At 37.3% G+C, this 14,418-nt stretch overlaps 1 long non-coding RNA gene across 1 annotated transcript; it reads left to right on the top strand.

The window, feature by feature from the left end:
- The first annotated feature begins 868 nt into the window (after positions 1-868).
- On the top strand, positions 869-14,087 carry LOC119866671. Its single transcript, XR_005380851.1, has 3 exons — positions 869-949; positions 12,919-13,098; positions 13,985-14,087. It is a non-coding gene; the product is annotated as an uncharacterized LOC119866671 (long non-coding RNA).
- Positions 14,088-14,418: the final 331 nt, after the last annotated feature.

Consider the following 14,418-nt stretch of genomic DNA (forward strand, 5'->3'; position numbering starts at 1 on the left):
GGGACAGACCAAAACAACAAAGAAGCCAGTTTGCAAGAGTTCCCATAGATCAATTTTTCTAATGATTGGAGCACAATAAAGAATGATTCTAATATAAGAGTCCATAAGAATATTAGAAGGTCATAAGGGGCAGTTAAGGAAAGATCTTCTTTACATAAGAATGCCAACTAACAAACTCAAAAGAAACGATAAAATAAGAAAGCTGCCATTTTCCAGCTCAAATGTAATAATTTATTTAGGTTCATTAGTGGGTACAAAAATCAATATGTAAAATGTGATTAAGGGACATAATATTCACATGTTCTCAATGTATTATCCCACATTTTGACAATTGCAAAACAAAAAAATAGATTGGTTCCACTAATAGAAGCTACTTTAACCAAGTGATCTTGGTTAAACTTAATACAGTAGTCCCTTCATTCATTATAAAGTTTTAACTTCTACTTTATTCACTTTAAGGTTTTTAATTTTTATAAAGTATTGCCTTTATAGTTTTATCCAAGATCCCCAGTGGATACCTGAAACAGCAGATAGAGCCAAACTATATATATATAAAATATATATATATAATATATATATACTATATTTTTCCTATATATACATACCTCAGATAAAGTTTAATATATAAATTAATTACAGTAAGAGATTAACAATAATCAAATAGAACAATTATAGCAAAATACTATGATAAAAGTTATGTGAATGTGCTCTCTCTCAAAATATATTGTACTCATCTCTCTTTTCTTATGATGATGTGAGATGATAAAAGGCCTTCATGATGAGATGAAGTGAGGTAAGTGACATGGGCACTATGACATAGTGTTTGGCTTCTATTGGCCACTGGATGATATGTCAGAAAGAGGATCATCTCCTTCTGGACCATGGTTGACACAGATAACTGAAACTGTGGAAAGAAAACTTGCAGGGAAGACTATTATATCACCAATAAGTAGGTGACAATTTCCCAGTTTATCTGGGACATGCCCTATTTTCACCTCGTATCCATTCTTTTCTTCAGTCTTTCTTTTTTTTTTTTTTCTCTGTTTGCTTTCTTTAGGATTCTAGGATTTCAAGTTCATTGATATGTCCTTGAAATCTGTGGATTTTTCATATCATCCAGGACAATCTTTATTTCAAAAATTGTATTTTTAGTATCTGGAAATTTTATGTGGTGGTTTCATTTGTCTGATTTCTTATTTCTTTTCCCATCATATGTGTATTTTCTTTTAAATATTTATACATTGTTATCAGAGTTGTTCTATCATCATTCTCACTTCTGGAGCTGTTTCTACTGACTGATTTTTCTCCTGATTTCAGGTCATTTTTTTTCCTTCTTCCTGGCCTATCCAGTAGTTTTATTGGATCCTGGCCTTTGTGAATGCTATGTGGTATTTTATTGTGTCCTTTAAAGAATTTGTGGCTTTTATTTTCACAGACAGTGCTACCTGTACATCAATTTTCTCCCTTCAAGACTTTTTTGTAAAATTTTCTATGACAGGTCTAGAGTAGACTTTACTCCAGGAATAGTTCAGAATTACTAAATCATAACCTATCTAGGGTCTGTACTGAATGTCCTAGTGGAGCAACTCTACTTTGATTGATTAGAACATGAAATTCCCCTGCATTGATTTTTTTTTTTTTAGATTTTATTTATTTATTCATGAAAGACACAGAGAGAGAGAGGCAGAGACATAGGCAGAGGGAGAAGCAGGCTTGTAACAGGGAGCCCGATGCAGGACTCGATCCCAGGACCCCAGGATCACGCCCTGAGCCAAAGGCAGACGTTCAATCGCTGAGCCACCCAGGCACCCCAATTCTTGTGATTGTTCATCTTACAGTTATCTGGTCATGTTTGGTCAGCCCTGTGAGGCATAGTACTCAGCCAAGTGTTAAGAAAAATCATTATACATATTCCTGGATCTCTTTTTCCTACCTTTCTGCAACTTCTAGCAGAAACAGTCCCGCTAAACTCTAATCATCTCTTCAACTCAGCATGTTTGCATGGTTCTTTTTAAGTCCCCCCTTCCTGTGTCTTCTGTCCAGAAATTGGTTGTGGGCAAAAGAAACCCGGAGTGATTATAGGGCTTATTTTGTTTGTTTCTTCATTCTATAATAATATTCCTGTGCTATCTGTTGCTCAATTTTTGAAAGCAGTTGTTCCATATATTTGGTCCATTTTTTAAGCTTCTGTAAAAGAATAAGTCTAGCCCTTGTTACTCCATCATGACTGAAAGTGGAGAGCTATGTTAATACGCTTAGGAATGAAGTGTCATGATAACTGTAATTTAATGTCAAATAATATAGCAGAGAAACAGAGTACAAGAGGGAAAAAGCAAATGTAACAAAATGTTAACTAGTAAATCTAGGTTAAGACTACAAAAGTAGAGTGCCTGGGTGGCTCTTGGGTAAGCATCTACCTTCAGCTCAAGTCATGATCCCAGGGTCCCGGGATTGAGTCCCACATTGGGCTCCCTGCTCAGTGGAAAGCCTGCTTCTTCCTCTCTCTATGCTCCTCCGCCCTGTTCATGCTCTCTCTCTCTCAAATAAAATCTTTTTTAAAAAACTGCAAAAGTATTCATTTTATTATTATTTGGTTCATTTTATAGGCTTAAAATTTTTCAAAATAAAAATTTGGGGAAAGAAATGACAAAGCTATGTTATTGCTCCTGGCAATAATCTGAAAATTTTCACAAAAATATTTTAGATTTTTTTCTTACTACAATTTATTAGCTCTGTACAGAGAAAAACATAAGGAGAGTTAACTATGGTTTTCCTTCATCAAATAATACCACCTCACTTGCCAACAACAATATAGGAAAACATTTTACATATAGATTATTGCCTCTTCCCTGATAGAGGCCCAGGTCTATATCAACAAGAAAACCTTGAAGCCTTATTGCCATTTTGTAAGGGGAGAGGGTGGAGGGAGTGGGAGTAAGTGTAAGTTAGAGTACTCCTTTTTTTCTTTCTCACCATTCATCTTTTTACAGCAATTCAGTAATTACAGCTCCCCAAAACAAAAGGAGAGCAACAAGGGAGATTTGGTAGGAAGCCTTGCACTGAATTTCTCAATACTAAAGCATTTATAGGCAAAAACAAAAATGAGGCCAGTAATGCATGATGAAAAATACAATTTTTAATAAACGTATTGCTTCTGCATGCCAGGGAACACGGATGTAAGGATCAATGCAGAGAGTTGGTGGTGATAGATAAAGATCTCATATTTGTACAATAGAGCTCTTTCAAAGAAAACTAGAAAACTAGTAAACCTAATATCCTGGGATCTAAGCTGTCCTGCTGGCCATCCACCTACAAAATCCTAGAAAGAAGTTCATCCTGCAGTCAAGAAGATGAATAGAAGACAAGAGAAATTGGAATGATAGTTTCATATTTTTTATTGCTAAATATAGAATAAATCAAATGACCTATGGAAAAAAAAAAAAAACATAAGAAGGAAAAAGAAATATCATTATGAAGGTCCAGAGAAGAAAATGTCTTGTAAAAAACTTTATCGGGCAGCCTGGGTGGCTCAGCGGTTTAGCACCGCCTTCAGTCCAGGGCGTGATCTTGGAGACGCTGGATCGAGTCCCACGTCGGGCTCCCTGCATGGAGCCTGCTACTCCCTCTGCCTGTGTCTCTGCCTCTCTCTCTCTCTGTGTCTCATGAATAAATAAATAAAATCTTAAAAAAAAAAAAAAAAACTTTATCACAGGAAAGAGAAGTATATACTTTCCTTAACATATAACATCTTCAATAAAATACAAGCAGACATCACCTCCATAAAGTGGTAGAAAGGGCCATAAGGGACCAATAGAGTGAACTGATTGGAAAGCAGGATGAGATTAAAACAGTAAGATCTAGAAAGGAAACAGAATGAGATGAGATAAAGATGTGTTTAGAGAACATTAAATTCTTGGGCTTTAACTCACATTGGAAGCTGTTTGGAAGAAAACAAAAGAAAGTCATTATTTCTACAGAAGACAAACCTTAGAAGTGTTGTCAAAATATAGAGAACAAGAAAAAAAAAGAAGCACAATAAAATGAAAGACTAGATATTGAGGAAAATAACTAGGACAATAGGAAACAAATAAATGGAAACAAAATGAAATAAGACTTCAAGAGAGATCAAAAGTGTTCATTGTGATACAAAGAAAATGAATGTAAAGAAACAATACCCTGTCATAACACTGGGGAAAAAATTAATTTCAAGAATAGGAATTATTCCATAAGCATTGTTTCAGGTGAAAAAAGTTGCCTAAAACCACAAGATAACTTTTTACATTTCAAGAGAGGAAAAATTTTATGATGCCCTGGTCAAGGGCATAAACTTTAATGGAATGTAACTATGAATTTAGATACTGGCTCTGCCATTTTCAAGCTGAGTGATGGGCAATATATTTGTATCCTTGTCTTGGTTTCTTCATCTGAAAAATGGGGCTAATATAGTGCTAATTACATACAGTTGTTGGAAAGAATAAATTAGATATTTTTGTCAAGTGGTGGTGCCAGTTTATAGGAAGTCCTCCATAAAAGGTAATGATTAGGATTATTCTACTTATTCCTGATGAGGTTGTGGTAAAATGGGCCTAACCATTTTTTTTTTAAAGATTGATTGATTGATTGATTGATTGATTGATTTGAGAGAGAGAGCCTGAGTCAAGGGATGGTAAGAGGGAGAAGCAGACTACCCACTGGGCAGGGAGCCTATGTGGGGCTCAGTCCCAGGACCCCAAGATCATGATCTGAGCTGAAGGTAGCCACTTAACTGACTGAGCCACCCAGGCACCCTAGGCCTAACCATGCTGTCATCCAATTCTGAAATGTGGGGTTGGGGAGCGTGCACCACCAACCAATTCTCAGATACTAGCTGGGTGTCCCACCACTCAACTCAATTCTGACACTGTCTACCAAGAGACAGCATCTGATCCCATAAGCAAAAGCTTAGGGAAATTAAAATTAAAAATTAAAACTGCTCTCTCCCTCAGATGCCAACCAAAAATGTAGTCTGTTACCTGTGCTTCTGACAGAATGGCTATAAATCAGAGTTTCCCACACCCCCCTCCGTGGATTCCATTAATTTGTTAGAGTAGTTCACAAAACTCAAGAGAAACAGTTCACTTAATAGATTACCACTTAAAAGGACATAACTCAGGAACAGCCAGATGTAGGAGATGCATAGGGCAAAATATGTGGGAATCAACACAGAGCTCCTGTGCCCCCTCAGGCATGCCACTTTCCCCACACCTCCACGGGTTTACCAACCCAGAATCCCTCCAAATCCATCTTCTTGAGGTTTTCATGGAGACTTCATTACCTAGGCATGATTGATTACATCATTGGCCATTGGTGATGTAATCATTCAACCTCCAGCCCTTCTGTTCTCACAGAAGTTCTGGGGATAGGAAGAAAGTTCCAATCCTCTAATAGAAAACTGGCTATACTGGCAACCAGCCCCCATCCTACCTGAGGGGCTTTCCAAAGCTACTAATTAACATAACAAAAAGCACCTTTATTGCTCAATCACTTAGGAAATTCCAAGTCTTTTATGGAGCTCTGTTCCAGAAACAGGACAAAGATCAAATATCAATATCTCATTATAAATCACAGTGTGACAGTCCTAACATACCCTAGCGGTTAATGACAATTTATTCATAAGTATCATGAACTTCAGAGTCTTTGAAGTCTTAAATCTTTCAGTTCCTGGGGTGCCTGGGTGGCTGAGTCAGTTGAATATCTGACTTTTGATTTTGGCTCCAGTCATGATCTTAGGGTCCTGGGATTGAACGCATGTCAGGCTCCTGTTGAGCATAGAGCCTACTTAGGATTTTCTCTCTCTCCCTAGGCCCCTCTCCCTACTTACTCTCTCTCTAAAAATAAAATTTAAAATAAACTTGTAGTTCCTTTAAAACATCTAGCCCAAGGAAGTAATGGAAAATGAAAGATTCATGTACAAGGATGTTCATCACAATATCTCCTTTTTAAACATTTTGATGTATATTAAAAGTGCATACAAGTTAAAAATACTCTTTCAATAGGTATTAAATATTGTTATATTTTCTGATGGATTTTGTTTTATCTTTCATTCACCATTATGTATAGCTAAAGCTCCCTAAGTTTTTTCCCTTTCCTACCTCTCCAAAGGTATCACTATCCTAAGGTGGCTGATGATCACGCCCATCTGTGTCCTAGCTTTCTTAATAGATAATATATTCAACAGTATTGGTTGGGAGTCTAACTGTTGCTGCTGGGGCTTGTTCTAGGTGTCTGAGATAGGTCAGTGAACAAAGAGACAGCAATCCCCACTCTAATGGAAGCTTACTATCTAGGTGCCGGAGGAGGCAGAAAATAAAAAATGCACATTAACAAATATATTCAACAGTACTTTAGAAGGTAATGGGCAAAATACAGCAGGAGAGGGATCTGGTGGGTTATAGACCTAGTTAGAGAGAAGAGTGTATTTAAAGTGAGTGTCACTAGGATGATAACATTGAGCAAAGACTTAAAGGAGGTGGAGCCATGTAGGTATAAAGGGAAAGAGTGTTGCACACAGAAGGAATAGTGAGAGCAGAAGCCCATACCTATGTGTTTAAGAGGGGCTTGGTGCAGCTGTACCATAGGGAGCAAGGAAGTCAGTAGTAAGAGAATCAGAATGCAAGAAGGGGCAGAGGGTGGAAGGGCCTTAAAGCCCTTGTAAGATATGTGTCTTTCAATCTTAGAAGGACAAAAAGCCATTAGAAGATTTTGAGCTGATGTGATAGGATCTGGCCTATACTTTAAAAAGATCAATCTAGTTTCTTACTGTGGAGAGGCAGGGTGGAAACGAAGGTGCCAGATGGGAGGCAGACCAAGTCAACCAACAGAGAGATGGCAGTGAATTGGAACAAGATGGTAGTAGTGAAGGTGGTGCATGTGGTCAGACGCTGGATGTATTTTAAAGGTCAAATCAATAAGATTTCCTGCAAAAACTGAATACGGGTTATAAATGAACAACTGGGAAAATGGACTTACTGGTAATTGCAATGTAAATGACCATGGGTAGAAGATATCTTGGGGAGATCAGGGAAACTTTTTAGACATGTTCAGTTTGAGATGTCCTTTAGCCATCTGAAATGTCTGGTAGGAAGGCAGACATACAAGTTTTCAGTTCAGGAGAGATGTCTGAGCTGGAAAGTCCTTTTGAGCAACATCATCAGTGTAGAGACAGTAATTAAAGCCACAGAACTGGAAGAGAACAAAAGGACCAAGGCAGAAGTGAGAGAGAGGACCTGGGATTGAGGATGAAATCACTCCAACCTGGAGAGGACTGTGAGTAGAGGAGGAACTGCAGAGACACCAGATCAGTAGGGAGAAAGACAAGACAATGAGGCTTCTTGGAAGCCAAGTGAAGAAAGTGCATCAAGGAGGCGAAATGATCACATGAAGCTGATAAAGCCAACCATGGGATCTGGCAACTGGGAGGTCACTGATAGCCTTGAAAAGAGCTGTTTTAGTGCAATGAGGACAGTGAAAACATGACTAGTCAATGGGAGGAAAGAAGTGAAGGTTTCTATGGATTTTGCCTCAAAGGGGAGCAGAAAAATGAAATGTTCGCTAGCACGGCAGTGGAGGGAGGAGTAGGGTAAGCAGAACTGGGTTTTTTGTTTTGTTTTGTTTTTATGTTGGCAGTGGTCCAGGAGAGCAGGAAGCAATGATGATGCAAAAGAGATTGGGGAGAATTACTGGAGCAGACTCCCTGAGGAGGCAAAAGAGTTCAGGTCTTGTGTACAAATGGGAGGACTGGCTTTATACAAATCATACACATTTCATCTCTAGAATTAGTCAGGAAGGCTATTAAATATCCATAAACAAGATACACTGTATTTGTGTTTTAATTTTTTTAAAACATTTTATTTATTTATTCATGACAGAGAGAGAGAGAGAGAGAGGCAGAGACATAGGCAGAGGGAGAAGCAGACTCCCCATGGGGACCCCGACTCGGGACTCCATCCCAAGACCTTGGGATCATGCCCTGAGCCAAAGGCAGACGCTCAACCACTGAGCCACCCAGGTGTCCCTAAATTTTTTTATAAATGATATACTAGGAATTCTTTGTCACTTTCTTCTTGATCCTAAACTTAAGTTTTAGGGATTCATCCACATTAATTCACTCATCTGATTTGTTAATTTTATATGTACTGTACTGTACTACTGTACTACTGTTTCCTATACTCAGTAAACAAGTCTATGCATTATCCCATGCTATAAATAAACCCTAATGTATTATCTATACCCTATTGACAGGACAATTATACTGTAAACAGTGCAGCAACTTTTCCTTCTACAACACATAGGCAAGAATGTCTTTCAAGTATATAATTAAAATCACACTACAAAGCTCTAGGATACGCACAGCTCAGATGTTATTAGATACTGTCAAACTCCCACAAAAAGATGAACTGGAGCATCATTATATACATCAAAAATTATAAACTTTGTAAGTTTCCCAAAACAACAAAATTAATTGAAGTTTATACATTCACAGAATGAGATGTCACATAACCATTATAATAATTCTTTTAAGAAAATAGCTAATTAGGGGATCCCTGGGTGGCGCAGCGGTTTGGAGCCTGCCTTTGGCCCAGGGCGCGATCCTGGAGACCCGGGATCGAGTCCCACGTCGGGCTCCCGGTGCATGGAGCCTGCTTCTCCCTCTGCCTGTGTCTCTGCCTCTCTCTCTCTCTCTCTCTCTCTGTGACTATCATAAATAAATATTAAAAAAATTTAAAAAAGAAAATAGCTAATTAGAATGTTTATTATATCACTTTATATTTAAAAAGCAGAAAAGGAAATAACATGGTAATTTATATCATTAAAAATTTGATTTTTTAAATGTAGCTTTGCATAGAAAAATGAAGGTAAATATTATCAATGTTTTAACAGCCGTTATTCCTGGATGATGAGATAATGAATAACAACTTTTTCCTTAATTTTACTTTTCTGTATATTCTAAATTTTCTGCTCAAACATGTATTCCTTTAAATAAAATAGAATGGGGGCAGCCCGGGTGGCTCAGCGGTTTAGCGCCGGCCGCCTTCAGCCGGGGGCATGACCCTGGAGACCCCCAATCAAGTCCCACATCGGGATCCCTGCATGGAGCCTGCTTCTCCCTCTTCCTGTGTCTCTGCCTCTGTGTGTGTGTGTGTGTGTGTGTGTGTGTGTGTGTGTGATGAGTAAATAAAATCTTTTTAAAAATAAACTTATAAACTAGAATGTTCATATTGTTATTAAAAGAATTTCACAACAAATATTAAAATCTTTAAAAACAAAACGAGTATAAACTAAGGCTTATAATCAGGAAAATTTCAATAAAAGCTCCTTTTGAAAACTCTGAGGGGAAGCCTCACCCATTAGCTTCCACCACCTTTGGGTGCCATACTGTACCATGTGAATATAACATAGCTGGTCAGCTTCAAAACTTTATAGTATTAGAGATCATCCACATTAGATCTAAGAATAAAAAAAGCACTTTCTCTCCCAAGATATAAACACCAATTACAATTATTCTACGCTTGTACCAACTACTACCTCCAACGACATTTGTACTAGCTGTGAATCCTTTTTGTAACCAGTGACTCCTCACCATGTCAAAACATTCAGGTGGCAAAAATTATGTCAACTTGTTTAGCACTTCAGAGCTTCACTAGAAAATAGAAATTGGTCAAAATATAGCTGATTCAGGAGGACTTTGTGAAAATCTTGGGTGCTAATGCTGTCTCATTTGATATTCTTCAGAATCAAAGTCATAGGGTTTTCATTCTGTTCTCAACAACAGAATAACATCCTAAATATGAAATGATACCAGGGAGTTGAGATATTTCAGCTGTTTGCATCTTTCTAAAGTGTGTTCTATCCTTTAGTTCTTTATGAAAAGGTCATACAAACTCACCATCTACCAAAAAAAAAAAAAAAATACAAGTACTACTTGTATTTCAATTCTATTTTTGATATATAGAATTTAAACTATTTTAAAAATCATCTGAAGTTTGGCAATGTTGTCTCTTCACCTTTATTTCCCAGCTTCCATGAGATAATAAAAGGAAACCTCTCTATTTTTATAGAAATATTTACATACAATTTTGAAGTGAACAAGATGGCCACAAAGTCTATTTCCATTACAGCAAGAAACAAAGAAGTGCTTTCAACCTAGAAATGTCAGGCACCATTACTTTCTGTATGGTATGAAAATGCTACATCTGTTGATGTCAAAGATAGCAATATGTCTATCTACATATGAACATTGATGATTGTGGTATGCTTCAACAGACTCCTGGCAGGCCACAGATAGTAATTGTTTTCATAAGTGGCCAGCATAAAAGTCAGTGTAACATGGACTTTTAACAACAAAAATCATCTAACCTGACTTTGAAAAATTTACCATTGAGCTTGTATTTATCATTAGAATATTTTACAAAGAGCCGGTGATAAGTGGAGATGATTTAATTTCAGTAATAGCAAATTGCATTATTATGGATTGATTGCAGGAGTGCGTGTGTGTGCGCACACGTGCACGATGTAATATATATTTTATGTTTCTACATCACAACAGATATATGTAGCACAATAAAATGCCCAAGATACAAGTCTAAATCCTTGTTGGTTATCATAACAGGAATTCTCTGTATCAAGATAAAACTATATAGAATGAGAACTGACAGACCAGAAATGCACAATAAAAAATTTAAAGGTCATATTTTAAGCTGCCTTTCATACAGCTTGTTCATTTGTGATTTCAGCTTATGTCTAAAATGCCTACTACGTAGATAGCATATTAGTTGCATCTGAATGTAGACAAATATAAATAGATACTTTAAATCATCATGAATATATACAAATAAGCAATTGAAGTACGGAACTTGACCTGAGAAGATAAACTTACCTTTGAGTTTTTCAAGATTTCTAAATCAGTATGAAAAACAACAAAATGAATATTGTCCAGCCTCTGCAATCAGAGATGAGATGGATGCTATCTTATCTCAAGATCTAGATTTTAGGCCTTGGTCATTGGAGCAAGAAACAAAGAAAGGCTTTCAAAAAGCCCTCAGCCAAAAAGACAGTCCCAGCTTCAACTACCTGAAAGAATGTGGAAAGGACTGGATTCAAGGACAGCTGGAACCAGGAGCGAGTTCAGGATTCTCACCCTGCTTTTCTTTTTTTCTGGATATTCATTATCTTCTATGCAATCTTACCTTCCACACAAAGTATGTGGCCTCCTACAATTGTTGGCCTTCAAGAAGGACTACTGTTTATTACTCCAATTTTTTTAAAAAATGGGAGGAGACTCTGATTTGAGTTAATTTGGGTCAATATGCCTATTCCTAAACCAATGCCTATAGCTGTGAGATTAAGTACCAAGGCTGTCCCAATTTGAAACAGTTGCCTCCTCTTCATCCAGACCCTGTGGCCAGAAAGAAAAGGTTCTTTAAAAAAAAAAAAAATTAAATGGCAGCCTCCACTAAATCTCATAGCAAAGGAAACAGTAGAGGGAGGAGGGATGATACTTTCCTAACAAGAGGGTGAGTGCTTCCACCAGAGGTTAGGAGAGGTATTGGCAAATCTAGTCATATATTCCAGTAGATAAATATATCCCTGCCAAGCCAACTTCAACTCATCAAAATAAATATTCATACAATATGCTGAATTATATTTCCTTCCAATTAGTCAGGCTTTTAAAAAAGTAAGGAAATTGAAAAATATCTAAAATTCATTGAACACAAATTAGTCTTGCCTAGGCAACTCTTATAGGACCAGTTTTCATAGAGTCCAATTTAAACGGAGTCAGATCATAATTATCTGGTCTAGAAAAGTATAAATCTCATATCTTCCCTGCTCCTTAATCTTATTTACTTCAATTTTCTTCTTTATCAATCTATTTCAACAAATCTCATTCTCACAGTTACCTTGAAAATACAAAATCATAGATGCATTAGATACTTTTTATGATGTTTCATAGACATTACTAATAAATGTGTTTATTTTGAAAAAAGTAAACTGTCTTTGATTTCAGGGATGTTTATTCCCATTTGTTGCAAACACATTTGATGAATATAATTGGCACCATGACCACTAGTCATATCATAAAAAGATTATTTATAGCTGTGAAATCCATCCTCTCCAAATGAATTGTAGATTCTTCATTTTAAATATACTCTACACCCTGAAAATTCTTGTAACACAGTTGTGACCAAAAAGTCAATAGGTCTTATTATTTTGCAGGTAAGGGAGAGAAAAGTAAGAGTTCGAGAGAGAGAGAGAGAAAGAGAGAAATATGGTATAGTATTGATGAAAACATAGCTAAACTTGATTCCTGTTTAGAAGCTTGAGCAATCCTTAACCAGCAAGACTCTAGTTCTGACTAGCAAGTGTCAGTTAAATGCCTTCCTCAAACAAAAGGAAAAACAAGAAAGCCACATTTTACTTCACAGCTGGTTTTTGTTTGCTTACTGTATCAAGGGAGATTTTTAAATCATTGTTTTGAGTAGTGAGAGCTCATAAATGAGCTCCAGCCTTACTTTTCTGATTTTCTCAGAGATGAGTTGAGGTAGTTAGGAACATCTGTGAACATATTGGGTGTGGGAAACTCACTTTCAACATTATGGGCCAACTTCCCTCCCATTACAATTCTATCTCAGGATCAAGGTCATATGGGAAACCCAGAAGGTGTGACTCTTCCTCTCTGATCAACTCACTTTGTTTTTCTATTTCTATGCTCTCTTGAATTCTACATAATTAACTTCCTTTAAGGTTCTAAAACTACTAGGTAAATAGGTTTAATGAGCTCCTACTCATTGATAGGAAATATAACAACTATCAGATCTGTTCCCAGGAATTATTATTATACTAACAGGTTATTGATAAAACTATCAATCTACTGCATTGCAGATTCTAGGCCAGTTTTGACCACCCGCTCTAGCCTCTTAAAGAAACAAAGATGGTGATGAAGGAGGAGCAAGCTGCAGCCATTTATGAGAAGTTCAGAGGCATTTTTTTACCTCATGTAAAGATCATAACACAGTGTAACCATGGCCCCAACCTTTCATGCTCTGCTGAAAGTGGAAGCAGGTAGGTAAGATCAAATCCTTGATTCTATCAGCAAGCATTTTTTGAACACTGGCCATGTACTAGAACTGGTCTAGGCACTTTCAAGGAATTTGTTGCAAAACCCTCCATCAGTCTTCCATCTCATTCACAGAGAGGATAAGATCAAAGTCTTTTCTGGGACCTAGAAGGGCCTCTGTGATCTTTCCTCCACCTCGCTCCACTCCAGCTACAATTCTGTCCTTTCTATTTGTCCAACACACCTTGCATGTTTCCTTCCTAGAATCCTGGCAATGGTCCTCTCTATTTGGAAAGCTCTTACTCCAGATATATGCCTGATTTGGCTCGTCCTTCCTTCCTTCCTTCCTTCCTGCCTTCCTTCCTTCCTGCCTTCCTTCCTTCCTTCCTGCCTTCCTGCCTTCCTGCCTTCCTGCCTTCCTGCTTTCCTTCCTTTCTTATTTCCTTTTCATCTTCTCCCAAATATAAGCTCAGGAGGTCTTTCCTGGCCATAATTCCAAAGTTACATCACTTCCTAATCCTTTCCTCCACTTTATTTTCTTCCTTAGCATTTGTCATTGTCTTACATAGTATATATATTTACCCATTAAGGCCTTTCGCGATCATTAAACAATAAGCTCTAGGCAGCTGGAGATTCTGGCTTGTTTTGCTCAATGTGTTTCCCAAAAGGGTACCTTGCAATAATAGTCACTTAATAAATGTTTTTAAATTAATCAGCTGATGAATAAAGTTTTATTGCTTAACAGCTCTCTGAGGTTGGTATTGTTTCTTCATACCAATGAGTAAAAAAAAGCTCAGAGATTAGTCTACCTATGTTTCCAGAACACATAAATAGTAAAGCCTCTTGTTATCTCCAGATGTCTGGTCAAAGACTCTTTCCTCTCTGCCACAGCTTGCTGGGAAATACAGCCCAAAGTCAAGGTGGAGGAGGTGAAGACAAATGTTGGAAATGAACAACCAGTAGTTTTCATGTCCTGCAGAGAAGGTGGGCCTTCACATATCATGTGGTAAGATGGAAAGGTAGGCCTCCTGCGCTTAGATCTTGTGCTTATTGGCAAATGGCTGCTAATGGTTTGAGTTTTAATCTTATAAATTAAGTATATTTTTAAAATTATAAGTGATTAGCAACTATCTGCATATAATCTAAGATTGCTCCCATGGGGGGAAAAAACTGTTTTGCCTCTCATCTATCTTGCATAGTATGAACTCCACTGTGGTATGAAACAAGTGCTTGCTTGAGTAACATACCAGTTGCGTTAAATTTCTTATGACTACTGGCACATAAGCCTTGCTTGAGTTTTGCACCAATTGAAGAGTTTCATGTGG

This window comes from Canis lupus, chromosome 29 (assembly GCF_011100685.1).
Source record: "Canis lupus familiaris isolate Mischka breed German Shepherd chromosome 29, alternate assembly UU_Cfam_GSD_1.0, whole genome shotgun sequence".
Classification (NCBI taxonomy): Eukaryota; Metazoa; Chordata; class Mammalia; order Carnivora; family Canidae; genus Canis; species Canis lupus.